The sequence below is a fragment of the Schistocerca gregaria genome, chromosome 4 (assembly GCF_023897955.1).
Source record: "Schistocerca gregaria isolate iqSchGreg1 chromosome 4, iqSchGreg1.2, whole genome shotgun sequence".
NCBI lineage: Eukaryota > Metazoa > Arthropoda > Insecta > Orthoptera > Acrididae > Schistocerca > Schistocerca gregaria.
This window is the reverse complement of record NC_064923.1, coordinates 632846407-632872974: the sequence shown is the minus strand read 5'-3', so window position 1 is coordinate 632872974 and position 26568 is coordinate 632846407. Positions and strand designations below refer to the sequence as shown.

General features: G+C 42.7%; 1 protein-coding gene across 6 annotated transcripts in view; it reads right to left on the bottom strand.

Moving 5' to 3' along the window:
• LOC126267249 (uncharacterized) overlaps nt 1–26568 on the bottom strand; it is a 698963-nt gene that overhangs the window by 384279 nt on the left and 288116 nt on the right. The window contains exon 2 of one of the 6 annotated variants that reach the window (XM_049972258.1): nt 11113–11151. The exons of the other annotated variants lie outside the window; for them this stretch is intronic. The gene's annotated coding sequence lies outside the window, so the exon portion shown is untranslated. The remainder of the gene's footprint in view (nt 1–11112; nt 11152–26568) is intronic. 6 annotated transcript variants of the gene reach the window in all.

Below are 26568 nucleotides of genomic sequence, written 5' to 3'. Positions count from 1 at the left end.
TTATGCCAGTCCCACCTGGATATCCGCCCCCCCCCCCCCATCAAATTCTATAAGTCCCTCCAGGACCTCCATGCACTCCACCTCGCCTTCCGTATACACCTCCCGTCCCCCACGCGGATCCTCTACGACCTCATTCCTTTCCCCCATCTGCTCCTATTCCCTGAACATATCTGCATACTCTACACCTCCCGCCGCCTTGATCCCCCTCAACCCCTGGTTGCTCCTCTCCTCTCCCATCCCTGCCCCCTGCCACGACTTCAGTGTTGTGTCCCCTCTACCCTCCATCTCTCCACCCTTCATCTCCTTTCCCAAGGTGGCTTCCGTCAACTCCCCCTCCCAGATGATGCCCTCTCTCCCTCCATCTATCCCTTCTATCAACTCCGATCCTCACACCTCCTCGTTTCCTCGTCTTATCCCTGGGTTCTCTCTTCCCCCCTTCCATCCTGTTTTCTCTGCACCTAATCTCTCCCTGCCTCCATCCCTCCCCCCCCCCCTCCCCTGAGTCCTTTTGTATTCCCCTCCTCTGCGTTTCCCCACTCCCTGTCGCATCTGCCCAGCAACCCTCCCCCCTCTTATGACTCTTCGTGCTCCATTGGCTCCTTTACTCCGTCCCCCCTTCGTTTTCCCTCCCCTTCCCTCTTTTCTTTCCCATCATCTGTCCAGGTTCCCCCCGTCTGTGGTATGTCATATTTGTGCCAACTATTTAGTGCAGTGTTCAAGTGAATGTTCAGTGTTGTTCGTCTTTCCAAAGTGTTGCGAACAGAAATCACGCTGTCGCTGGGTGTGAATTTTATATTTCTTGCAAACAGAAACCAGACTGTCGCCGTGTTTTTTAATTTTCTGTCTATTATTTTACCTGTCTGCTTCTTATGTATTTTATTAGCATCATAAACCCTTTGTTCTATGTTTTAAGTTCCACGATTTTTCCGTCATGTTACCATTTAAGTCTCCGATTTTATCGCATTTTTTTATTAGTTATTATCTTCATCTTTTTAAAACAAATTCTGTAGGCTCAAGAGCGGCATACTAAACTGCTACCAGCCCGCCGCCTTCTGGGGGGAATCGAAACTCAATAAAGCAAAAAAAAAAAAAAAAATTCACAAACTCGTAGAGCAAAGAATGAGATCTGTCACGTGGCAAGCCTCTCCACGGGGCGGTGCTAACATTTCGCTCTGTTGTGATTGCCGCTGGCGCCACCTGACCCCGCTGCAGGCAGTGCGCCAACGTGTCTGCCAGACCCGCCTGTTCGAACACGGCGACCCAGCGAGGTGTTGGGCCGCCGGGTGGAGTACGCCGTCGACTCGGCGCTTGTTTGCGTAAGGTGGTGATTACATCAGCTGACGCGGCGCGCGCTCTCGCGACCGCCAGACGGTCTGGCCGTGCTCCGACCAGTTTGCGAAGCGGAAATTCGATAACCGGATGTTTCTCCAGCTACAGGCGAAACAAACTGGCTGTGCAGTGGAAATAAACAGCAGCCAGGAGTCAATCATAACACGGCCGCTAGTGCGGCGATTGCTTCCCAGAATTACGGAAGAATGTGAAATAAACTGCAGTTCATTTCTCAGGAACGGTGCAAGTTTGATCTGCGAGAGAACGTAAATGCAGTGGGCTACCTGGAACTCGTAACTAGTGGCATCTTCGAAGGATTTAAACCAGAAATGGTGAGAGCGTTATCGTTTGTTATTTTCAGTAAAAAGATATCCTTCAGTGCACGAAATACCGATTCACTGCATGCGATTTGCAGGTGATATTGCGTTAATAGCTGACAGCACAAAACATACGCAGAATGCACTGTATTTTCATAAATTATGAAAACATTCAACTTTAAATTGAAATTTAAAAAAATTATCGTAGAACGTAAGTAAAAATTAGGGAAAAGTGCGAATGGGGCTCGCGCACCGAGGCTTCTGTACAAACATAATAATGGACTTACAGGGTGATCCAACTGCCCCTACAGGTGTCGTTTAATGCAACCCGCAATATTATAGCTGGCTTTGATAAACCGCGCTCGAGATTTCCATATTCTTTCACTAGCTATAAGCAAACTATTAGCCTTACAGAAAAAAGGTACACAACATTTTTCTAGGAAATTTAATTTAGTTACAATCAGTACTGTATTACTTTTTCGCTACAGGCAGAATTTTTGAGTTATTAAAAAAGAATGTACAAAAGTGATCCTACAAGCACTTCACTTAAATATTCAGCCACCAACGTTCAGGATTTGTACTATGTATTCAAGGCAATCCGTCTTACCACTGAACAAATACTTGCGACTGCACGGATTATTTCCCACATTTGACGTTTCCTGGTCTTGATTGACTGGCTTTGTTAGGCCACTATCGAGGACTTACAAATTGGAAAACTGAAGTTTGTGTAAGTTTTATGTAACAGTTTTTTGAATTTTAACAGCTTAAAATAAACAATTACATCGTGCTATTGTTAGGACTTCTGATAACGAAACTAATGTGCTCGTAAGCGTCAAGTTTTGATCAAATTTTCAAATGGCTCGGACCACTATGGGACTCAACTGCTGTGGTCATTAGTCCCCTAGAACTTAGAACTACTTAAACCTAACTAACCTAAGGACATCACACACATCCATGCCCGAGGCAGGATTCGAACCTGCGACCGTAGCAGTCGCACGGTTCCGGACTGCGCGCCTAGAACCGCGAGACCACCGCGGCCGGCGATCAAATTGTCAACGCAGTTACTTTTAGCATAATGTTTGCGAAAGTCGCTTTTCTTTCATTACCCTCACGGGCTTGTTTAAATCAACAGTGGCAACGAAGTAGACAACTACGCTGGTGGCGTAACAGCTCAAACAACAGAGACCAAATAATGTCGACACAGTTCGTGTAGCCGGAGTTTTTCTGCAGTGGTAGGAGAGAGTGGCATAAGCATCATAGAAGAAATCTTTACTGGTGAGGGATGAGTGCGAGGTGGAGGTGGGTTCAAAGGTCACTTTGATACGCTTTTTATCTAATAACATCGAAAACCATGGCCTCCAGCGAAAACGTTTCCCAACAGAAATTTAACTACATTAAATTTCCTACAAAAAAATTCAGCTCATTTTTTTCTATAGGACTAGCAATTTGCGCGTAGCGAGCGAGAGAATGTGAAAATCTCGAGAGTGGTTTATGAAGGAAAGCTGTATCATTATGGGTTACATACACTACTGGCCATTAAAATAGCGACACAAAGAAGAAATGCAGATGATAAATGGGTATTCATTGGACAAATATATTATACTAGAACTGACATGTGATTATATTTTCACGCAATTTGGGTGCATAGATGCTGGGAAATCAGTACCCAGAACAACCACCGCTGACCGTAATAACGGCCTTGATACGCCTGGGCATTGAGTCGAAGAGAGCTTGGTTGGAGTGTACAGGTAAAGCTGCCCATGCAGATTCAACACGATACCGCAGTTCATCAAGAAGAGTGACTGGCGTATTGTGACGAGCCAGTTGCTCGGCCACCACTGACTAGACGTTTTCAACTGGTGAGAGATATGGAGAATGTGCTGGCCAGGGCAGCAGTCGAACATTTTCTGTATCCAGAAAGGCCCGTACTAGACCTGCAATATGCGGTCGTCCATTATCGTGCTGAAATGTAGGGTTTCGCAGAGATCGAATGAAGGGTACAACCACGGGTCGTAACACTGTTCAACGTGCCGTCAGTGGGAACAAGAGGTGACCGAGACGTGTAACCAATGGCACACCATACCATCACGCCGGGTGATAACGCCGGTATGGCGATGACGAATACTCGCTTCCAATGTGCGTTCACCGCCAGGTCGCCAAACTCGGATGCGACCATTATGATGCTGTAAACAGAACCTGGATTCATCCGAAAAAATGACGTTTTGCTATTCGTGCACCCAGGTTCGTCGTTGAGTACTCCATCGCAGGCGCTCCTGTCTGTGATGCAGCGTCAAGGGTAACCCCAGCCATGGTCTCCGAGCTGATAGTCCATGCTGCTGCAAACGTCGTCGAACTGTTCATGCAGATGGTTGTTGTCTTGCAAACGTCCCCGTCTGTTGACTTAGGGATCGAGACGTGGCTGCACGATCCGTTACAGCCATGTGGATAAGATGCCTGTCATCTCGAATGCTAGTGATACGAGGCCGTTGGGATCCAGCACGGCGTTCCGTATTACACTCCTGCACCCACCGATTCCATATTCTGCTAACAGTAATTGGATGTCGACCAACGCGAGTAGCAGTGTCGCGATACGATAAACGGCAATCGCGATGGGCTACAATCCGACCTTTATCAAAGTAGGAAACGTGATGGTGTGCATTTCTCCTCCTTACACGAGGCATCACAACAACGTTTCACCAGGCAACGCCGGTCAACTGCTGTTTGTGTATGAGAAATCGGTTCGGTTGGAAACTTTCCTCTTGTCAGCACGTTGTAGGTGTCACCACCGATGTGAATGCTCTGAAAAGTTAATCGTTTCCATATCACATCATCTTCCTGCCGGTTAAATTTCGCGTCTGTAGCACGTCATCTTCGTGATGTAGCAATTTTAATGGCCAGTAGTGTAATTTTAGCATAATGTTTACGAAAGTCGTTTTTTTTCCTTACCTTCACGGGCATGTTTAAATCAACAGTGCAAGGAAGTAGCCGACTATGTTAGTGTCGTAGCAGCCCAAACAACAAAGACCAAAAATTGTCGAACACAGGGAATAGTTCGTATAGCCGGAATTTATCTGTATTGGTAGGAGAGAGTGCCATGAGCATCATACCATAAATCTTGACTACTGAGTGATGAGTGCGAGGTGGAGGTGGGTTTAAACGTCGAAAACATTGGCCTCCAGCGAAAACGTTTCCCAACAGAAATTTAACCACATTTAATTTCCTACAAAAAGAACCTGCTCATTTTTTCTGCAGGACTAGCAATCTGCGCGCAGCAAGCGAGAGAATGTGAAAATCTCGCGCGTGGTTTGTGATGGCGAACTGTAGCATTGTGGTTTGCATAAATCTATAGAGGTAGGGGCAGCTCAGTCATCTTGTAGATAGTTCATCCATCTCGGTAGCCGAGGATTTTGACGATTTTGCCTGTTATTGACAACCATACTGACGAGATCCCGAAACATGTGACATAAATGTCCTTATCTTTTCATTGCACTGACATTGAAGCTTGAGTGGTTCACATGGGAAAAAAGGGACCACAGACCTTAGAGTGTGACATAAAGTTCAACTCGGTACGTCTACCCGATCCTGAGAAAAAGTCAGGTGGCCATGCAGACAGACGGACGACAAAGGGATCCTACAAGGGTTCCGTTTTTACCGATTGAGCTACGGAACCATAAAAATGAGGACACCTGACAAGCCGGAAAGAAATAAAGTTACAGCAGACCAAATCTGCAACACGACAATCACAAAAAAGAATAGCAACAGGTAAATCACATGAATGTGCCTCCAACGAACGACGTCTAGAGAGCAAGTTGTTTAGTATGGGAAAGAAGACCCACGTTTCCAGAATGAGATTTACACTGTGCAGCGAAGTGTGCGCTGATATAAAACTTCCTGAGAGATTAAAACTGTGTGCCGGACCGAGACCCGAACTCGGGACCTTTGCCTTTCGTGGGCAGGTGCTCTACCAATCTTTTTTAAAATTTTTTTTTAATTCTCATTTTGTTCGTTTTCTTTCGTTTCATCTGCTCGGGGCGGACGTCGCAAGACACCCGTTTCTGTCCATCGTTGATCCATTAACTCAGTTTTTTATTACAGAGGGCAGCTAATCCTCTGACCGAACACGCTGAGCTACCGTGCCGGCAACTGAGCTACCCAAGCACGACTCATGCCCTGTCCTCACAGCTCTCATTCTGGAAACGTCCCCCAGGCTGTGGCTAAGCCATGTCTCCGCAATATCCTTTCTTTCAAGATTGCTAGTTCTGCAAGTTTCGCAGAAGAGCTTTTGTGAATTTTGGAAGGTAGGAGACGAGAGTCTGCCAGAAGTAAATCTGTGAGGACAGGGCGTGAATCGTGCTAGTGTAGCTCAGTTGGTAGAGCACCTGCCAGCGATAGGCGCGGGTCCCGAGTTCGAGTCTCGGTTCGGCACACAGTTTTAATCTGCCTGGAAGGTTCAAGACCCAAGTTGTCAAGACGTTCACGTGGAGTGTACTGCTACGTGGTTGTTTATGTTGGGGCCTTCAATAACGACAGAAAGCTGTTACAAACTAAGGGACTCTTCCTCTGAAGAAGGACCAGCTCGACAGGAAGCTAACCAAATGAATACGTTTTGCAAGTGAACAGCAGAGAAAGCACACATCAACTATGGTTAAAAGGTAAACTGAACTTTTTTGATATTTATCTCGACATAACCAATTTTTAAAGACGTGTTGTAGGGAAAAAGTTCAAAGGAAAACCAAGGGGCGGCAGCAAAAATACACTTCAAAGCAATAAAAAACAGAAAACGATGCACCTCGAAGCAGTTATCCGAATGGGACGGAAAATTATAGATGTGATTTACATTTACAATCAAACAAATGGAGGATTTATTCATAGAAAGAGCAAGTCAATAACGCGTTGGTCCACTTCTGGTCCTCATACAAACAGTTGTTCGCCTTGGTACTGATCGACAGCGTTGTTGGGTGTCCACCTGAGGGCTATCGAGCTAAATTCTGTCCAAATTTCGCTTTAGGTCATCAAAAATGCGTGGTGGCTGTGAGGCCCAGGCCGTAATGCTCCAAACGTTCTCGATTGGAGAGAGATCCGGCGACCTCGCTGGCGAAGATGTAGGGTTTGGCAAGCATGAAGACAAGCTGTAGGAACTCTCGCCGTGTGCGGGTGGGCATTGTCTTATTGAAATGTAAGCCCAGGATACCTTACCTTGAAGGGCAAGAAAATAGGTCGTAGAATATCGTCGACATACCATTGTTCTGTAAGGGTACCGCCGATGACAACCAAAGTGGTCCTGTCAGGGGAAAAAAAAATGCCACCCCAAGCCATCATTCTTGGTTGTTGGGATGTATGGCGTGCGACAGTCAAGTTGGTATCCGCGCCTTTCAGAGAGACTCGAGGCGCGTTTTCGGTCTGCAGTCTCATTGACTGGAATAGAATTTTCTTCAGTGATGAGTCCTGTTTCGAATTACGCCCTAATGACCATCGAAGAAGTGTCTGGAAACAGCCCAGACAGTGGTGGGATACCAATCTGACTTTTGCCCGCCTTATGACCCGAGAACCCGGAGTGATAGTCTGGAGTGTCATATCTTTTCATAGCAGGTTCCCTTTGGTTGTCGTCTGCGGCACCCTTACAGTAAAGTGGTACGTCTGCGATATTCCAAGCCTCGTTTTGTTGCTCTTCAAGCAAGCCATCGCTGACTCACACTCAACAATACGAGGTGTGACAATAAAGTAATGAGACTGATTTTCTTTGCAAGATGTGGCAACCCTGCAGGCTTGCGTAAGCACAATATTTCTGACCTTGGTCTATAAGCTGCTTCTAGTCCAAGCGGCACATCATGCAACTGCTCAGTCGTGAGTTGTGCTGTAATAAGTTAACATGTGTTTGTGTCTCTCGTCACGGATATGGAACCGCATAATATTGCGCAACGGTATGCCATTTCTTTTTGCGTTAAATTGGGTGAACATGCGACGACAACTTAGTAAGCTTGAGAAGGCTTTTGGAGAGGAGGTTATGACAAGAGCTCAAGTTTTTCGTTGGCATAAAATGTTTAGTGAAGGCAGAACGAAGGTTGAGGATGAAGACTGCAGTGGACGACCATCAACCTCACGGATGGATGTCAACTTGGCCAGGATGAGTGAACTCGTACGATCTGATCGAAGATTATTCGTGAAAATGGTTGCAGAAGAACCGAACATCAATCGAGAAACGGTTCATCTAATAACCTTCGTATGAGAAAGATTTGTGCAAAAATTTTCCCCAAAGATCTCACATCACAACAGCGAGAAACAAGGAAAAATATGGCAGCCGATCTGTTAGAACAAATGGAAATCAATCCAGAATTGTCGAGCCGTGTTATCACTGGTGAGAAAAGTTTTTTTTTTTTTTTTTTTTAAGTACGAGCCAGAGACAAAACGCCGAAGCCCGCAATGGTGCTCAAAGGGATCACCCAGACGAAAAATGCTCGCATGTCAAAGTCAAAAGTGAAATGTATGCTTGTGTGCTTCTTTGATTGCTAGAGAATTGTTCATAAAGAGTAGGTACCTCCTGGACAAACAGTTAGCCAATATTAGTACAAAGAAATTTTAGAAAGACTTCGTAAAAAATTTCTTCGTGTCCGTGCCAACATTGCTGATAATTGGATTCTGCATCACGATAATGTGACATCCCATATTGCTGTCAGTAAAGCAATTCTTAATCTCAAAACAAATTTCAGTACTACCACAGCCACCTGATTCACCAGATATCTCTCCGTGCGACTTTTTTCTATTTCCAAGAGTCAAAACGGCGGTCAAGGGACACCATTTTAAACAACACAAGATGTCCAAGAAGCTGTGACATAGGTCTTGGAGGATATTAGAGAAGATGAGTTCCAGAAATGTTACCATCAATGGCAGAAGCGCTGGAAAAAGTGTGTGCAGTCAGACGGGAACTACTTCGAAGGAGACAACACTAAACTTGACTAAGACGGTAAGCAACATTTTTTATTACATGAGTCTCATTACTCTATTGTCGCACCTCGTACAATGCACTCCCGCATACGATCGTCTACTGCTTGTGTTCGTGCTTCCTAAACCCTACCTTGGTCCGTATCTCGGGATTCTGACGATCTAATGAGCCATTTGGGCAGAATTGAGCAGGATATCCATCAGGAAGATATCCAACAACTCTGTCGATCATTGCCAAGCCGAATAACTTGGTTCGAATGGCTCTGAGCGCTGTGGGACTTAACATCTCAGGTCATCAGTCCCCTAGAACTTAGAACTACTTAAACCTAACTAAACTAAGGACATCACACACATCCATGCCCGAGGCAGGATTCGAACCTGCGACCGTAGCGGTAGCGCGGTTGCAGACGAAGCGCCTAGAACCGCTCGGCCACCGCGGCCGGCGCCGTATAATTTCTTGCATAAGGGCCAAAGGTTATTGACTTGCTCAATATGTGAATCTCATTCTCTTGAACAAATCGTCCAAATTCCTTGAAACTGTAATCATTTGTTTGTCTGTACACGTACAGACGTACTGATTTCCCTCCGACTCGGATAAATTCCTTCGTGGTGCATCGTTGTTTTTTCCCCCTTAGAGTGTATAATAGTCGAAGATCTGTTGTAAGTATCAAAGTGTTAATATTATGGAGAAATGAAGACCACTGCACAAAACAGGGAATAGCGGTTCAAGTACAAGATGAGCGGAATGAAACTCATTGACATGAAATACTTGTATTGAGCGTATAGTTTAAATGTTATAAAACAAATTGATTACTGGCGCAGAGAGAGAATACGATGGGGGATACGGTGCTCAGATTACATTAACAAGGTATCACCTACGCAAGCGTTGCACAAAAGCAGGTGAGACAACTCAGTGAGCGTTGGGCACGAGGGGAAAGTTAAGTCGTTCTGGGTGACAGAAAAACGGCGAGTGTTAACTTAGCGCGTATCCTGGTTATGGATCGAGAGGACTGACATTTTCGTGTGGAGTGCGGTTTCTGTTCTTGTGAAAATCACGTGTGAAAGTAACAAAACCGATTTAGTCTGGCGCAAGTTATAGTTCCATGTATGGACAGACTTCTTGTCAGCTGCCTTAGCAGGTTCCACTAGCGCAGATCGTCAGTCAACAACTGGTGCTCTCTCCTGGTATTAAGCGACCTCGCACAATACTGAATCTCGAATTCTCCTAAATATTTGAGATGCGTCTCGTACTAGAATAGCATTTGATTTTACAATCGTCGGAAAGCTGAGAAAAATTGGTAAACCGTTTTCTGCATGCTTCCATTGCGGGCGCAAAAAGATAGGAATATAAAACAATTATTTACTGTATCACTGTGAAATGCAAAGATGGGCTAAATGGGTGGATATGGAAAAAGAAAATTTATTGTTTAAGGTGATTGCTAGCAATAAGCTGGATATCTGTGGTCGAATTAGGGTCTGGCACAAATATACATTTGTGAACAACATATTAAAGATTAAAAATAAATTATACATCGTTTATTTTTCAGTCTCAGTTGCACTTTTTTTTACGATATGATTAATCTCGATCCCTGTGGGTCATCGTCAGATCTATGTAACTGCGTAAAAAACACTTGGTGTCTGCATTGGAACTACCCGTCACAATATTAAAAACTCTCTCTCTCTTTAAAAGCATTATTGATGCCACACATTATGGAAATAACAACGTTATGTTGCCTTCAAGGCCAGTAATATTCCTTATTGAAGTGTGACAAAAGGTATCTCAGGCTTGGTTGTTGTTGCTCGAGAAACGATGTGTACACTCATAATTTCCAACAGCTGTCGTGGAGATATTCGTCTACCAGCAGCTGTCTGGTGGAAGATGCGAACGGGAAATTGGGACCTTCAGCCATGACTTAACTGCTTTTGTCCGTCGATTTCGCGTCGATTCTCGATGGACAGTAAGTATCCTCTGTAGTCAGCAGGGAAAGTTTAATGCACCTCCGAATAACAGTCGCAATTTCCTATCAGGATCTGTAGTTCTAGGACAGCTGGAAGAATCTAAAATCCACAATAGCTGCAGATGATGTGCAATGATCATGGCCAATAAGCCCGAAACAAGCTGTTTCCTATTGTTGAGAACAATTAATGCGCCTGAGAGAATATTTGGAAACCTCATATGGCGGTAGTAGTTGAAATAGGCTATGTGCCTGTATGCAGCACTAAGTTTGCGACTGTGGACATTATTTCAGAAGAACTAGATGGTCGCTAATAACGCTAACAACACCACCACCACAAGAAAGCGTTCAGAGAGCTCTACCCACTTCTTTCGCGTCTTATACGTAAACTGAAAGGATTTTAGATATCAACCATTCACCATGCAATATCTTTTGAAACGTGTCTGAAAGTAAAGAGTAACTAAAGATCAGCTACTAAAAGTCGTTTGGACTGTAATAGAATAACTGGCAGTGTGTAAAAATTTTTCGGTACAATTATAACAACACTAAAGGATCTATGTCAGTGTACTTACACTATTACAGTTGTACGTGGAGACAGTATATGGACTCACCTGAAACAATCGAGACAATAATTAGTTTACCAATCATTATCTTGGAAAGTAATGTAAAATTTTGAGCTTAAATCAATACAGAAGTATTTAAAGTACAATTATTACATTTTCAAAATCAAAGATTTAAACAGGCCCTTATAAATCACCATTTCAGTGATAAACTAATTACGAGGTTGTACTGAAAAGTAATGCTTCAGAATATTTTTTGTGAAAGCATTTAAAGCTTTTTAAACAAAATAAACCTTATTAACATTCTACATCTTTATTATTCGTCTCCACATATTTGCGCCCCTTAGAGGCTAGGGGGCTCCGAACTGGCGTCTGACATGGCGGCGTGTAATGTAACTATGTCCGTACGCGAGAAAAGTGCGTTGTAATCGAGCTTCGAATTCTAGGAGTTCGTCTACACGTGGAACACCGTCTCCTTTGGCGTGACAGTGAGAGACCATTCTTGAGCTTTGCGATATCTGCAACCATCCGTCGCAATGGGTTCCTCCATACACTCCCGACTTGGCCCCATCTGATTTTCGTCAGTTTCCAAAACTTTAAGAACACCTTCGACGGTAGCACTTTGACAGTGATAAAGCGGTGCAAGCAGAGATGAGGTTGTGGCTCCGTCAACAAAGTCAAACATTCTGCAGTGGCGGTATCAGCAAACTAGTGTCTCGTTGGAAAAAAATGTGTTCGTCGCCATGGTGACTCTGTTCGAATGGTTCTGATCACTATGGGACTTAACGGCTGTGGCCATCAGTCCTTTAGAACTTAGAACTACTCAAACGTAACTAACCTAAGGACATCACACACAACCATGCCCAAGGCAGGATCCGAACCTCCGACCATAGTGGTCACGCGATTCCAGACTGTGGCACCTAGAACCTCTCGGCCACCCCGCCAAGCTGGTGACTATTTTGTGAAATAAATACGTAGATATGAAGAATAAAAATTTAGAATGTTAATGAAGTTTATTTTATTTTAAAAAACTCTTAAGAGTTAACACATAAAAAATTAGGAGAAATTACATTTCAGAACGTCCTTGTACTATAGTTTAACAACCTGTTTGTCTACAATTGCTGGCTAAAGATAAACAACTTCCAAACACGTCATTAAAAGTAGCTCAGTTATCTTTTGCTCAAAACTCAGCACTCTACAAAACAATTTTGTTTCTTGTCCCAGTCGCAAAACTTTTACAGCTGTGAACAGTTTCTACGTTTATGCCATCGCCAGGTAGCCATTTTGTTCTCAGAGCTCTCTAGGGCCGTCGGAGTAGCGTGTTACACAGGTTAACATACAGTTCCCGGCCTGCGGCTGATCCTGTCTGATGATAACTTAAACGTCTAAATTGGTCACAGCTGTAAAAGTATACGATTGGGCTGAAAATGAAATTGCGTTGTAGTAATTGACTTCGTCGATGACTCGCACTCATATGCCTAAGTTTAACATAGCAGCCTATATAAACTGATCAAAGAGATATTTTATCACATTTTAAATTCATTTGTTATAAGGAAATATGGGACTAATATGCAACGAAATGCGCACTAGCGAATAGTTCGAGTACTCCGGCCTTGTTGAACTCAACATATAAATTACAGAACGCTGGTACGTATAACTATAATCTATTGACACAATTTAAACCTATGAATGCATGCTTTGCGGTCACCATTAAATCACAGTGGGAATAGGAAAACTGACTTCCTGTGCGTACTTAGGCGTCTTAGTTCATTTGCATTTTCTGCGTGCATGATTACAATTAAGAGACATTAAAAATAAAGAAATTAGGTGATCCTACATATTGATAGCAAGCAATGAATTACTCAGTCATCATTTCTGGAAACAAAGATATCGATATCAGCATCTGAAACGTACTCCCACAGCATCTTGCGCACTTTTTAAAAAGTTGCCATTTTGACAATTGTCTTTTCCTTTTTTAAAACTTATTTCTTTTTGCTCAGATATTGTGCAAAGGATGATTATATTACGAAAAGTTAAAACAGTCTCAAACAGTCTCTACAGAGACTTCAAGAGTTTGACATTAGTACAGTAGTACATTAGTATGTGGTTGCGCAAGTGATCGACGAAGCAAATTAATGTTTTTGTGGTAAATATACTCGCATTTCAGGGGACTGAGGAACTTCGTGGTTGACATCCTCGTTACTCCATTAAAGAGTACGAGGGAGTCTTTATCTGAGAATTTTTGGTTGTAACATAATTAATTTAACAACTTATTAACATATTAACTAAGTCATTGTATTCTATTGCACTCAAATACAAAAAAAGTTAATGTTAGACTTCTTTCCATATCCGACACACACAAGCATTTTTGTTTTGATGAAGCCGATATTGATCTCTAAAACATGGAGATGTTCGTCCCTTTAACCATTGTTTACTCGTGCAATTCTAGTGACTAGTTTCAGAAAATTATTGATTTTAAATTTTATTACATTAACGTTCATTTATGGCCTAAATACAAAATCACCAATTCAACAATCAGTCACATAAAGAAAAGGCACATTTTATCGAAACTTTATACTGAACGTATTTTGCCCCAAGCTACACATACGTCGACACAATTTACGAAAAACAGCGCCACATTTTACATTATTTCCTCTACTACAACTGTTGCTTGTATTCGAAGAGGCGAGTCGTCAGGCTGGTACCGCGCCTCGTTTGAAACATTGCAGGCCCTCGTTCGAAATACCAGTCACAGTTTGTGACAAGGCAATATGAATCCCCGTGTCTTCGCCAATGGAAGTATGTGTAGGACACCACACGCTGACGCTGACGCGAAGCTCTGACTGTTTTTGTCATGTTTAGTCACGTGAAGCTTGCCTGAAGAATTTCATACCTTCTGAGTTTAATATTTCCAACGCCGTATTCAGTCCAGAGAGCTTATTTACAAGTGTGTTGCTATTTACTTCACAGCTGCATTTTAACTTCTTAGATTGCGACGTGAACTACCTGCTGACATATACAACCATTTAAATAAATATCAAGTAGTCTGTGATACAATACACAGAGCACTCTGTAACGAAGTGTGGAAAGAAACAAAAATAAAATTGTGTAAAATAATGGCTACGAACTGGAATAAAACTTCCGCTTCAACTCATGGTAGGTGGGTTGGGGTAAAATAACTCTGGAAAATCCTCTGTTACTCCTTAGCAGCTCTGCCAGCAAATCCCAGGTTAACGTCGTCTTCCCTCCTTGTGGAATGCAGCAGTAAGGAGGAGAAATGCGTACCATAACGTTTCCGACTTTGATAAAGGTCTGATTAGCGTATCACGATTGCGGTTTATCGTATCGCGACATTGCTGCTCGCTCTGGTCGAGATCCAATGACTGTTAGCAGAATATGGAATCGGTGGATTCAGGAGGGTAATACGGAACGCCGTGCTGCAACCCAACGGCCTCGTATCACTAGCAGTCGAGATGACTGGCATCTTACCCGCATGGCTGTAACGGATCGTGCAGCCACGTCTCGATGCCTGAGTCAACAGATGGGGACGTTTGCAAGACAACAACCATCTGCACGAACAGTTCGACGACGTTTGCAGCAGGACGGATTATCAGCTTTGAGACCATGGCAGCGGTTACCCTTGACGCTGCATCTCAGACAGGAGCGCCTGCGATGGTGTACTCAACGATGAATTTGGGTGCACGAATGGCAAAACGTCATTTTTTCGGATGAATCCAGGTTCCGTTTACAGCGTCATGACGGTCGCATTGGAAGCGTGTATTCGTCATCGCCATACTGGCGTAGCACCTGGCGTGATGGTATGGGGTGCCATTGGTTACACGTCTCGGTCACCTCTTGTGCTCATTGACGGCACTTTGAACAGTGGACGTTACATTTCAGACCCGTGGCTCTATCCTTTACGCGATCCCTGCGATACCCTACATTTCAGCAGGATAATGCACGACCACATGTTGCAGTTCCTGTACGGGTCTTTCTGGATACAGAAAATGTTCGACTGCTGCCCTGGCCAGCACATATTCCAGATCTCTCACCAGTTGAAAACGTGTGGTCAATGGTGGCCGAGCAACTGGCTTATCACAATACGTCAGTCACTAGTGTTGATGAACTGTGGTATCGTGTTGAAGCTGCATGGGCAGCTGTACCTGTACACGCCATCCAAGCTCTGTTTGAATCAATGCCCAGGCGTATCAAGGCCGTTATTACGGCCAGAGGTGGTTGTTCTGGGTACCGATTTATCAGGATCTATGCACCCAAATTGCATGAAAATGCAATCACATGTCAGTTCTAGTATAATATGTTTGTCCAATGAATACCCGTTTATCATCTGCATTTCAACTTGGTGTAGCAATTTTAATGGCCAATAGTGTACATAAAAATGTATAAAACAAAGAAAATAATTTTCGCAAAACACTTTTCATTACATGTATTTTAAATGAGCTCAAGTCTTCTCAATGCCACTTCAAAACGCTGATTTGCTCACAACATAGTAACGTTACAGCAAATTGAATGTGCCGGTAATATAAAGAACGGAAAGACCTTCACTTTTACATTCGTTCAGCAGAATCACGTTGCTTTTCTATGATCGAACGCATGCTACAGTGATTTGAACAACGCTATTTACGTAAGTAAAGTGTAATAGCTGAAAATATGTCACAATTTCGCAGTGAAAGTTGTCAGATACAATGCAAAATAACTTTTCATATAATTTTGAACTGGAAATTAAGTAAATGGATTTTAAGTAATTTTTCATGTAACCAACTAATGAAAGACCAATGCTCATGATTACAATTTTAGCGCAGCACAGAGGAACGGATTTTAGTTCAGGTCAAAGTGGTTCATAAGGCCAAGAATAAAGCTGGAGTTACAAACTATGTATTCTCAGTTATAATGTGTATGGAACTACTGAATGGTCAAGCTACGTAACTGAGTGGGGGCCCTTACTGACGGACAGCAGTTCGTTAGCAAGTTAGGATGGATGATGACAAGTAGAAAGATGTTGCCAGCCCCTCCAGCTTCGTTATTGAGGCACTCCACGCACACTTAACCCAAGTGTAATGGTATGGGCATCTTCTCCACACATAAAACTGCACAATCTTACTCTAGCGAGGTCAGGTATTTTCTTTGCCTCGTGATGACTGGGTGTTGTCTGATGTCCTTAGGTTAGTTAGGTTCAAGTAGTTCTAAGTTCTAGGGGACTGATGAGCATAGCTGTTAAGTTCCACAGTTCTCAGAGACATTTGAACCATTTTTTTCATACTCTAGCCTCGTGACCGTCACGAAACACACACTTGTGTCGAAGTGCTACAAATGACCTATTGACCACTCGCAAAATAAACAGCGTTTACAAAGAATTTCAGTGCAAACAAAAATGCCAAATAAACATGGACTCTAAAATGCATGCTTTAATGGCTAACAGCAATTGTTGATCTTCGATACTGTGAAACAAATCTTTTCTACTGCAAGCTCTTTGCTTTCCATATTTTGGGAAGTGGTAGTATGAACCAAAACAAGAAAAAAAGTCCACTCCAGTAAACATGTACTCTAAAATGCCTACCCTAAAAGTTACGAACACTTGTTCATTAGCACAGTTGTGTTTGAAAGTACCGGAGATGAACAGGTGTTCATATCTCTTAAGGTATTCATTATAGGGCACATGTTTACTGGACATTTTTTCATTGTTTTTGTCCATACTACTATTTCCAAAATATAGAAAGCAAAGAGCTTATAGAAGAAGAGAATTGTTTCACAGCATGGAAGATTAAAAATTGCTCTTAGCTCTTAAGATATGCGCTTTAGAGGCCTTGTTTACTTAACTTTTTGTTTCGAGTGATCATTCCTGTCACATCCCTCAACATTGACCATCACTTCTGAAACATCCTGTATATAAATATAACACAGTATGAATTTGAAAATTTACAAAAACTTCAATTTACGTGTTTCAGCTAGTTATCTGAACGACTAATACGTGACACCAGACTCATCTACTTACGTATTCGTACAGCAAACCAGCAAACACAGTACGAAAAACAATTTCTACGTGTACAGCCCTAGTATTACATAGCAGAACGAAGAACGAATGTTTCTGAGTAGTTACCACGTAGCTGTACGCATGCTAATGAGCAACATTGCATATTTAAGCGTAAATTTCTCACAAAAATTCCGTAATCGAGATTTAAATAAGTGAATTTGCATACACATACAAGTTAATACTTAATTACATGTACGTTGCCTTTATTTTTAATGTAGTCAATGAGGCGAAAGGAACAGGACGAAAATAATCGCGCAACCGAAAAGAATCAGTGTGGTGCTCAAGTGTCAACATACGGTCCCTGGTTGCGTGTTGGTATGTTCGAACTCTGACGAGAAGACGAAAGTGACGTCACGTATATGCCTTGCGCAGAAATTGACATTATTAGAAAACCAAACAGACAGGTTTTGTGTCGTCCATGTGTTTTACGAGCGGATCAGAGTTCCTACTAAATGTGTTTCCAAAAAGGGCGTAGCCGTGCATAGAACACTCTCTCTGAAGCCAAACAACGTAAATATGTTTATACTTGTAGTGGGCGTGTTAGACAGCAGAGATCTACATGAAAGATAGGTCTTTAATTGAAAAATTATTCAAAGTAATCAGGGCTTCAAACACATGATAATTAGTGTCGACACGTATCTTCCACAGTACCATAAATATTTGACGACATTTCGAGACTTCCGCTGCGCCTAATACGCTGAAAAACGTGCACCACAGAAATTGCCGAATGCAACCCACACAGCAGTCTGCACGTAAATTCTTCGTAAAAATAAAAATCCCGGTGCGATTGAGCCTCTGATTTCTCTCGAACTATACAGGTCTAAAAGCGTCAGGCAACCCATAACTTGTGTTTAATCATTCACTGTTCGATCGATATTTCACAGCCCTGCTTTCGATGGCCAATTTGAATCAGCCTCTGCTCAGTGGTGTACCAAACAATTATTGCTACAGATTAGGTAACTGAGCTAGCAACAATAATTCTTCATCAAACAGTATCCAATAGTGGAAAGGAATTTTATGCCTTATTCTTATCACGACCTATTTATGTCTTCATTAAGACCATACATAGTTTTCACCAGGCCTCTTGTGTTCCCTACTTTTAACTGGAACCATCCCAGGTAGCAGACTGTGTTACCATCACAACACACTTGGCAGCTCTGGAATTTGTCTGTAGTCATAATATTGGTGTTGAATTGTCAAACGAAGCCCCTTTTATCGAGAGCATTTCTGTAAGTAGTATTTCGACTAATTTGGGTTGTTACTCTTCCCTCAGGATTTTTGAGATCATATGAGAAGATACCGTGACAAAACTATTCCATGTAGTGTACAAGAAATGTGAAACAAGCGAAATACTCTCAGACTTTACGTAGGGTGTTGTAATTACAATTCCAAACCAACACAGTAATAAGTCTTGTTGAATGTCAGTGTCAGTATTGTGGCTCCAAAATTCTTATAAGAATTATTTACAGAAGAGTGGAAAAACTGTAGGTGGTGACTTCCGAGAAGATAAGTTTTGGTTTCAGAAATACGTAGAAACACGCAAGGGAATACTCACATTAGGATATACCTTATAAATCTATGTTTGTAACATTTGTAGATTTAGAAATGTAGATGCAGACTGAGCAATGAATAAAGGAAGCTAAAAGAAAATCTGGAAAGGTAATCAAAATTAGGAGAGAAAAACCCAAACGTAAAGATTTTCTAATGGTACTGTGTATCTGCCAGAGATATATACGAGGGCTATCCACAAAGTACATTACGTTTTGGAATTAAAAATAACTAAAGTATTGGAATTTTTTTTATTATATACAGATGAAAGCCACACTTAAATACTACTTTTCTACATAGTTGCCATTTAAATTAAGGCACTTATCGTAGCGATGGACGAGCTTGGAAATTCCTTCGTCGTAAAATTCGGCCGCCTGCGCCTTCAACCACGTAATGACTGTCTTTTGGGACGGAAAAGGTGTGATTTTTGTGGATTTCCTGGAAAGAGGCACTACAATAAACTCTCAAAGGTACTGCCAAACTCTGCACAACCTCAGAAGAGCAATACAAAACAAGCGCAGGGGAGAGTTGGGCTCAAAGTTCTTGCTGATTCACGACAACGCCCGGGCCCACACGGCAATTGCCACTCGTGAAGTTCTCGAATCTTTTAAGTAGGAGTTGTTTCCTCATCCACCGTACAGTCCCGACCTGGCACCGAGCGACTTCCACTTATTCCGAGCAATGAAGAAGTGGTTGGCTATGCAGCGTTTTGATGACGACGCACAGCTTCAAGAAGAGGTAACAACGTGGGTGAAGGCGCAGGCGGCCGAATTTTATGACGAAGGGATTTCCAAGCTCGTCCATCGCTAAAATAAGTGCCTTAATTTAAATGGCAACTATGTAGAACAGTATTTAAGTGTGGCTTTCATCTGTATATAATTAAAAAAATTTCCAAAACTTTATTTATTTTTAATTCCAAAACGTAATGTACTTTGTGGATAGCCCTCGTATATCTGTCAGAGACGACAGATGTATTGGTAGTATCACGAAAAATGTTTATATTGTAAATATCAACAACTAAATCAAACGCTATAGAGTGCAGTCGAATTAAATAAGACGATTCTGAAGGAAGTAGGAGATCACGCTAAAAGTAGTAGACAAATTTTGTTATTAGAGCAGCAAAATAAGTAACGATGGACGAAGAAGACAGAGTATAACTTGCAGATTGGCAACAGCAAGGAAACCTTCTCTGAAAAAGATAAATTAATTAAAAATCCAATATAAGTGGTAGGAAATCGTTTGTGTGTAATATAGTCGTGAACGGAATCTTTTGAAACTTGGTGCTACTCTAGAATGCTGAAGATCAAATGGACAGATCGGATAACTAATGAAGAGGTATTGAATCAAATATAGGAGGAAAGAGCGTTATGACAGACCTGTAAAAGGCTCTGAGCACTATGGGACTTAACATCTGAGGTCATCAGTACCCTAAGACTTAGTACTACTTAAATCTAACTAACCTAAGGACATCACACACATCCATGCCCGAGGCAGGATTCGAACCTGCGACCGTAGCGGTCGCGCGGTTGAATACTGAAGACTGAAGCGTCTAGAACCATTCGGCCACTACTGCCGGCCGTAAAAGAAGGGATATGATTGAAACGGAGCTTCCACAGCTTCGGGTGGAGCCCCATTCACTTCAGTGGAGAGAGGGAGAGAGCCCACGTAATAGCGCGTGTTATAGTGCGAGGCAAATTACGTGACTTGCAGCTCTGTACACATCTTCAGAAACGTCTGCTGGCTGTCTGGGAAATTCACTGCACTGCTACCAATATACTGTCATTCTAAAAGAAGAGTCGCTTTGATCCCCGACGCGGAGTTAAAATTGTCGATATGAGACCAACGAATCTCAATAAAAAATACGATTGCCATAATAGTTCGATGTGTAGCGTAGCTAGACATATACATTAATCATAGCAACAACCAACGCGTATGTCTCACTTTGGATTTTGCCGAAAATTCGGACAAGATCGATAAATTCTAATCTGAGTGGACAAAATACCAAGTACCTTTATATAGGTTGACTCTTACATAGAAGATTACAGCATCCTGGCACTTTTTACAACGCTATTTACTTATTTAAAGAGCACCGCTACCGGTTTCGAGCCGACGGGTTCATCTTCTGACGGTTAATTCACGTTGTACATTAGACTTCGCCTTTTGTTTCCCCAACCCACGAAATTTCCTTCGTGGTGGTGCCGATGGAGAACCTGCGTTCAATAAATAGCATTGTAAAAAGTGGCTGGTTGCTGTAATCTTCTATGTAAAGACTCACCCTGCATTTTGTACACAGCCACGGCCTCAAAATGTCAGTTTTTGACGAAATAGCACCAAGTACTTTTACTTACGAACCATACGAAATTATGAACGAGCAGTCTGGCTACCGGCAACCGACTCACAATTAGTCATATTGACCACCTATCGTTCAATACGCGTATTGTTACCAGCATAAGTACGCAAAGTCATTGTCGCGAAGTCCTGCTCGTTCGTGAAACAATACTTCCAGCTAGCTGATAGCGCCATGCTCTGCTACATAGTCTCCTCCCACAGTGTGGGTGTGAGCCCATTAAACAACAACACACTTCCGTCTTGAAAACAGGCAAACGACCAAGCCAGTACCTGTGCCATTGAATGGGAACACACTCGCGAACCTTTTCGAAACTTTTCGGACGGAGAGAACCACTTCATTGATCTCTGAATATGAACTTCCAAAATACTCTCCACAACACTACCTATGCCCTGGAGGGTGTAAACGTTGCCTCGCGAATCTGCCGACCAGCTGCTGAATTTTGCGAGGTTCCAACAACTCCACAAAATTATTTGATACTCAGGCCATTTCCAGCTCCCATTAACAGAACTTCTTTAAGGTGCTACTTCGCAGCAGGACCTTTACAGATTGTTCTACAACGGTGTCAGAAAACACCAACCATAACGGAACGTCATACACCTTTTAGCCAGCCCTGTAAGTTTCATCCACAACCATTTAGGAGGATTACAGAAAGGGTGGCCTTTTACCTCAAGACGAGAACACCTGCTTGCCCCAGACACTGATTCTGGCGGGCAATACCAAGCACTAGCCGACGGGCACACCCTGGACATGACATGTTACAGGTTAGTGGTACACAATCTGATACATCAAGAAATAATTATTTAACGATGTGTGTCCAGAAACGAGCCCAGTGCCACATTCAGGACGAAGGTTGCAGCCAGCGGACATACCATTTCGCCATAGTGACAGCTTCCTCAATAATGTCCCAGTTCTCCAGGCAATGACCAGCCTTCAGAAATCTCTGTAGCACTGAAGCATGTGGTAATATTTGTGTTTAGCCATGCAGTTCATCAGCATGGTTGGGCTATGCATCGCCATCCACCATGTGTTGACCTTTGCCACAGGATTGCCGACACTATCATCGACACATCGGGGCTGCAAACCATCGACCATTGTCTGTCTCTTTCACTCTGCCTGTGTCTTCAGCAGACCAGGAGCCGGGGATCTTGCCACCACCCTATGGTCCGAGTTTCCTATTGTCGAGTCCTCTGAGCTCCATACTCCTCAGGTTCGATGCTGCCAGATTACGAAGTTTTATCCACTGGTCGAGGGTTCGTCATTTGGACATCACTGCTGTCTCGCGCTAGGCTGGGCAGTAACCTGCTTCGCTCCAGCCACCCGAGGTGGGACACCGTCATGCTATTCTGACTCAGCAGACAAGCTACTTCTTCAAGAAGTGTTGATGGTAGCGCATCCACATAAGCATGCCTGGATGTACCGTCCAGTATGTGACACCTGTCATCTGCTTACTGCAGACACACTAGTCTGTATCTCTTTATGATTAAACTAACCTTTCCCCCTTAACGTTACTCTCAAATGCGTTTGACTAAACTGCTCCTTTCTGTGTCCACTTCTTCCTCCCTGTCTGTCCACTTCATTCTCCCCCTCTGTCTGGCTGTTTGTTTTTTCATCTCCTCATCCATCTCTCTTTGTCCATTTCCTCGAATCCCTCTTCCTAACCATATCTTAGCCCCTCTTCCTTCTAACCATATCCTCTTCCCCCTCTCTTTCCATCTTCACCTCACCTCTCTTCTTTTCCACCTGCCCACTACCCCTCTCCACCTTTCACCTGTTTCCTTCTTCTCTACCCATTTTCTTCTCCCCCTCGCTCTGTCAATTCACTCCTCTACCGACGCCACCCTGTTCCCAGTCATACTCACTGGCATGTATGGCGCCCCTGCAACGAAATTCAGTGAAATATTTTAAAAATTCCAAAATAGAAGTTTTATTGCCCAGCACACAGGTAATTACAGCTGAGTAAAGCAGGCTAATAGTACTTCCACAACACGCCTGTCAAGCAGGACAGCTAACATGTTCCTGATCTACATTAACGATATAGCAGACAATCTTAGTAGCCGTCTTAGATTATTTGCAGATGATGCTGTCATTTACCGTCTTGTAAAGTCATCACGTGACCAATACGAATTGCAAAATGATTTAGATAAGATATCTGTGTGGTGAGAAAAGTGGCAGTTGACTCTGAGTAAAGAAAAGTATGAAGTTATTCACATGAGTACTAAAAGAAATCCACTAAATTTCAATTACCCGATAAGTCACACAAATCTGAAGTCTGTAAATTCAACTAAATACTCAGGCATTACAACTACAAAGAATCTAAATTGGGACGATCACATAGATAATGTTGTGGGTAGAGAAAATCAAAGACTGCGATTCATTGGCAACAGGTCTACTAAATAGAATGCTTATACCATGCATTTCCGCCCTATTCTGGAGTACTGCTGTGCGGTGTGGGATCCGCGTCAGGTAGGTCTGACAGATGACATCGAAAATGACCATAAAAGGGCGGCTCGTTTTGTATTATCACGAAATAGGGGACATAGTGCCACAGACATGTTACGTGAATTGGAGTGGCAGTCATTAAAACAAAGGCGTTTTTCGTTGCGACGGGATCTTCTCAGGAAATTTCAATCACCAGTTTTCTCCTCCGATCGCAAAAAACATTCTGTTGACACCCACCTACGTAGGGGGAAATGATCATCACGATAAAAATAAAAGAAATCAGAGCTCGCACAGAAAAATTTAAGTGCTCGTTTTTCCCGCGCGCTTTTCGAGAATGGAACGGTGGAGAGACAGCTTGAAGGTGGATCATTAAACCCTCTGCCATGCACTTTATTGTGAATAGTAGAGTAATCACGTAAATGTAGATGTAAATGTAGCCTGGGAAAACCATTTCTTGTCCCTGGCTTGTTTCTTGTTGTCCTGCAAAGCAAGCGGATTTACCAATCTGAAACTATTCCTACACAACATGAGTGTCGTGCACTGTAGCTCATACGTCGGAGGCTGCAGAAAACACGTTTTTGCCTGTACCTCCGCTTTTACTGGAGCTAAGACGTCATAAACCCCATAATGCTGATACTCTTGAGGATCGTCCGTGTCCGTATCAGATTTGGTAGAAATCGATCATGGAATTTGGAAGGAGATCCTGGACAAATAATAACTTTGACAACATTCGATTGCCTTCTTTGCCCACATTTCCACCCGCCTCCTGCAGAGCATCTTCCCGACAGCATTACATGCAAGGTGGTAATGGAGTGAAATGTAGCTTGTAAAAAATTTAGAGGGTGACCAAACCTTCAGTGCAGTAAGCAGATTCAAATGGATGTGGGTTAACTCTAGATTCGAAGAGATGAAGGGGCTTCGACAGGAGTAATGTGGACAGCTGCACGATACAAGTCATCAGGCTGAAGACCGTAACAACAATAACGATGACTCTTGACATCTTGGATATTCGGGAATCCAGCCGGATGTTAGCGTCATTCTCGCACGATATTTCAACAGCGTGCCTCTCTGTCTTTCTTCAGGTGCTACCTGAGACTGATCCTTGGGTCGATCGAGTCCAGCTTTTATGCCTGGAAGGCAAGACCACAACCGTTGAGGACGGCCAAAACGGGCGGGGACGGCAGTCGGAACGTCCGCGACTGGAGGGGTCCATTGAAGTCGAGTGTGGAGGTGCGGACCACAGGACTGAACACTCGACTCGGTGCGGACCGATTAGGGAACGCCCAGCTCCTTCCAGGCATAAATACTGGACTCGATCGACCCAAGGACCAGTCTCAGGTAGCACCTGAAGAAGACAGCGAGGCACGCTGCTGAAATATCGCGCGAGAACGACGCGAACATCCGGCCGGATTCCCGAATATCCAAGATGTCAACAGACCGCCGGGAAAGCATGAAGAATTACACGATTATTCTTGTTTTTGGAATAGGTTCCATAATATTATTCTGGCGACCGTTTGTAGTTGATTTACTCAATGAGTCATTCAGATACAGACGTATTTGATGAAGTATGGGTTATCGATAGTCAATAGCCTTGCTGCAGTGTATAACAGTACCGTCTGCTACTGCTATACCATAACCCTAAAGTTCGAGGCAGGTTGTGAAATAAAACTATCTTGTTAAAGGAATTATGGTATAACGCAACAGAGCAGTGTTATCCTCTGAGAGGAATTTTGTTATATTGTCCGTGTTGTACCTAGCGGGAGTGGCTTATCGGAAATGAAAGTCAGAATTACTTAAATATTCAAACAGTAACAAATAATATTTTACCTAGCTAAACTGTCTTGCCTAATTAGGGAAGAGAATGATTAACATTCTTGTTTAAGAAATCAGTTATTAGTAACTTTAACGGACAAACACAACCTATATTTAACCACACACGAGTGCAATGAACTCTAACACCTGCATATGTTCACGGTTAAGATTGGGAGCTGACAGAGCAGGACAGTCTATTTCCATAAATATAACAGATAACGGAACACAATATTACTTTCGAGGCTTATTCAAACCGAATAAGTTTTATAACGTTACTATTAACATTCACTGCAGAATCATAAATTGGACATAGGTTAAGTTTCTCTCAGTTAAATAGTTTACTATTTAAAATGGAAGTTAATTGGAATCCACTAACTGGTTGCTTCTCACTATCTTTGAATAAAGATATCATTGTTTTCATAACTAGTGGTCTTCGCGATACTTGTTGAGTAGCATTAGCACAATAGGCAAACTGTGGATCCTGTTATACTATTAATATGCACTTCCAAGACACAAGAGATACAAACACTTAGCAAACATGAATATATACCAATCCACTATTGCAGTTTTCCACTTTTACTACAGTGAAATATAATGTTGACAAATTTGCAAGAACTGACTCACCTTTTAAAGTATACTACAGGCAGCACTATGATCATTAACTAAGCAACACTTTATAAGCCTCAGTTTTAAGAGCTTTTAACCTTTAAAAGAAACTGTAAATTGTCTTTATTATCACAGTCTTCTACTTTCAAGTAAATGATTAAATAGGACTGTTTGGAACTCCAAAAAACTTTAAATTAGACTGTTTCTATCCCTGGGAGGCTTTCACAGGACTACATTTACTACCTCCCACAATTTCGCTAAATCCACAGTAAACCTGAACATTCCCTTGTTACCAAAGATCAAACAACATTATTTAATGTTCTGAGGTTTTCATTTTTTTTTTTTCGACAAACTAGGACACTCGGTAATCATAGTTTAAATGGAGAGGAACCTGAAAGGTGTTGTGATAGGGAAAAATGAAGATAGGTACAGGAATTCAGTGAGAAGTTACCTTATATTTGAGCACACTAACACATGCAATAAGCTGATCCTTCACTGTACATTATTATAGTATTCCGTTATTCGCTCCAGCCACCTGAGGTGGGACACCGTCATGCTATTCTGACTCAGCAGACAAGCTACTTCTTCAAGAAGTGTTGATGGTAGCGCATCCACATAAGCATGCCTGGATGTACCGTCCAGTATGTGACACCTGTCATCTGCT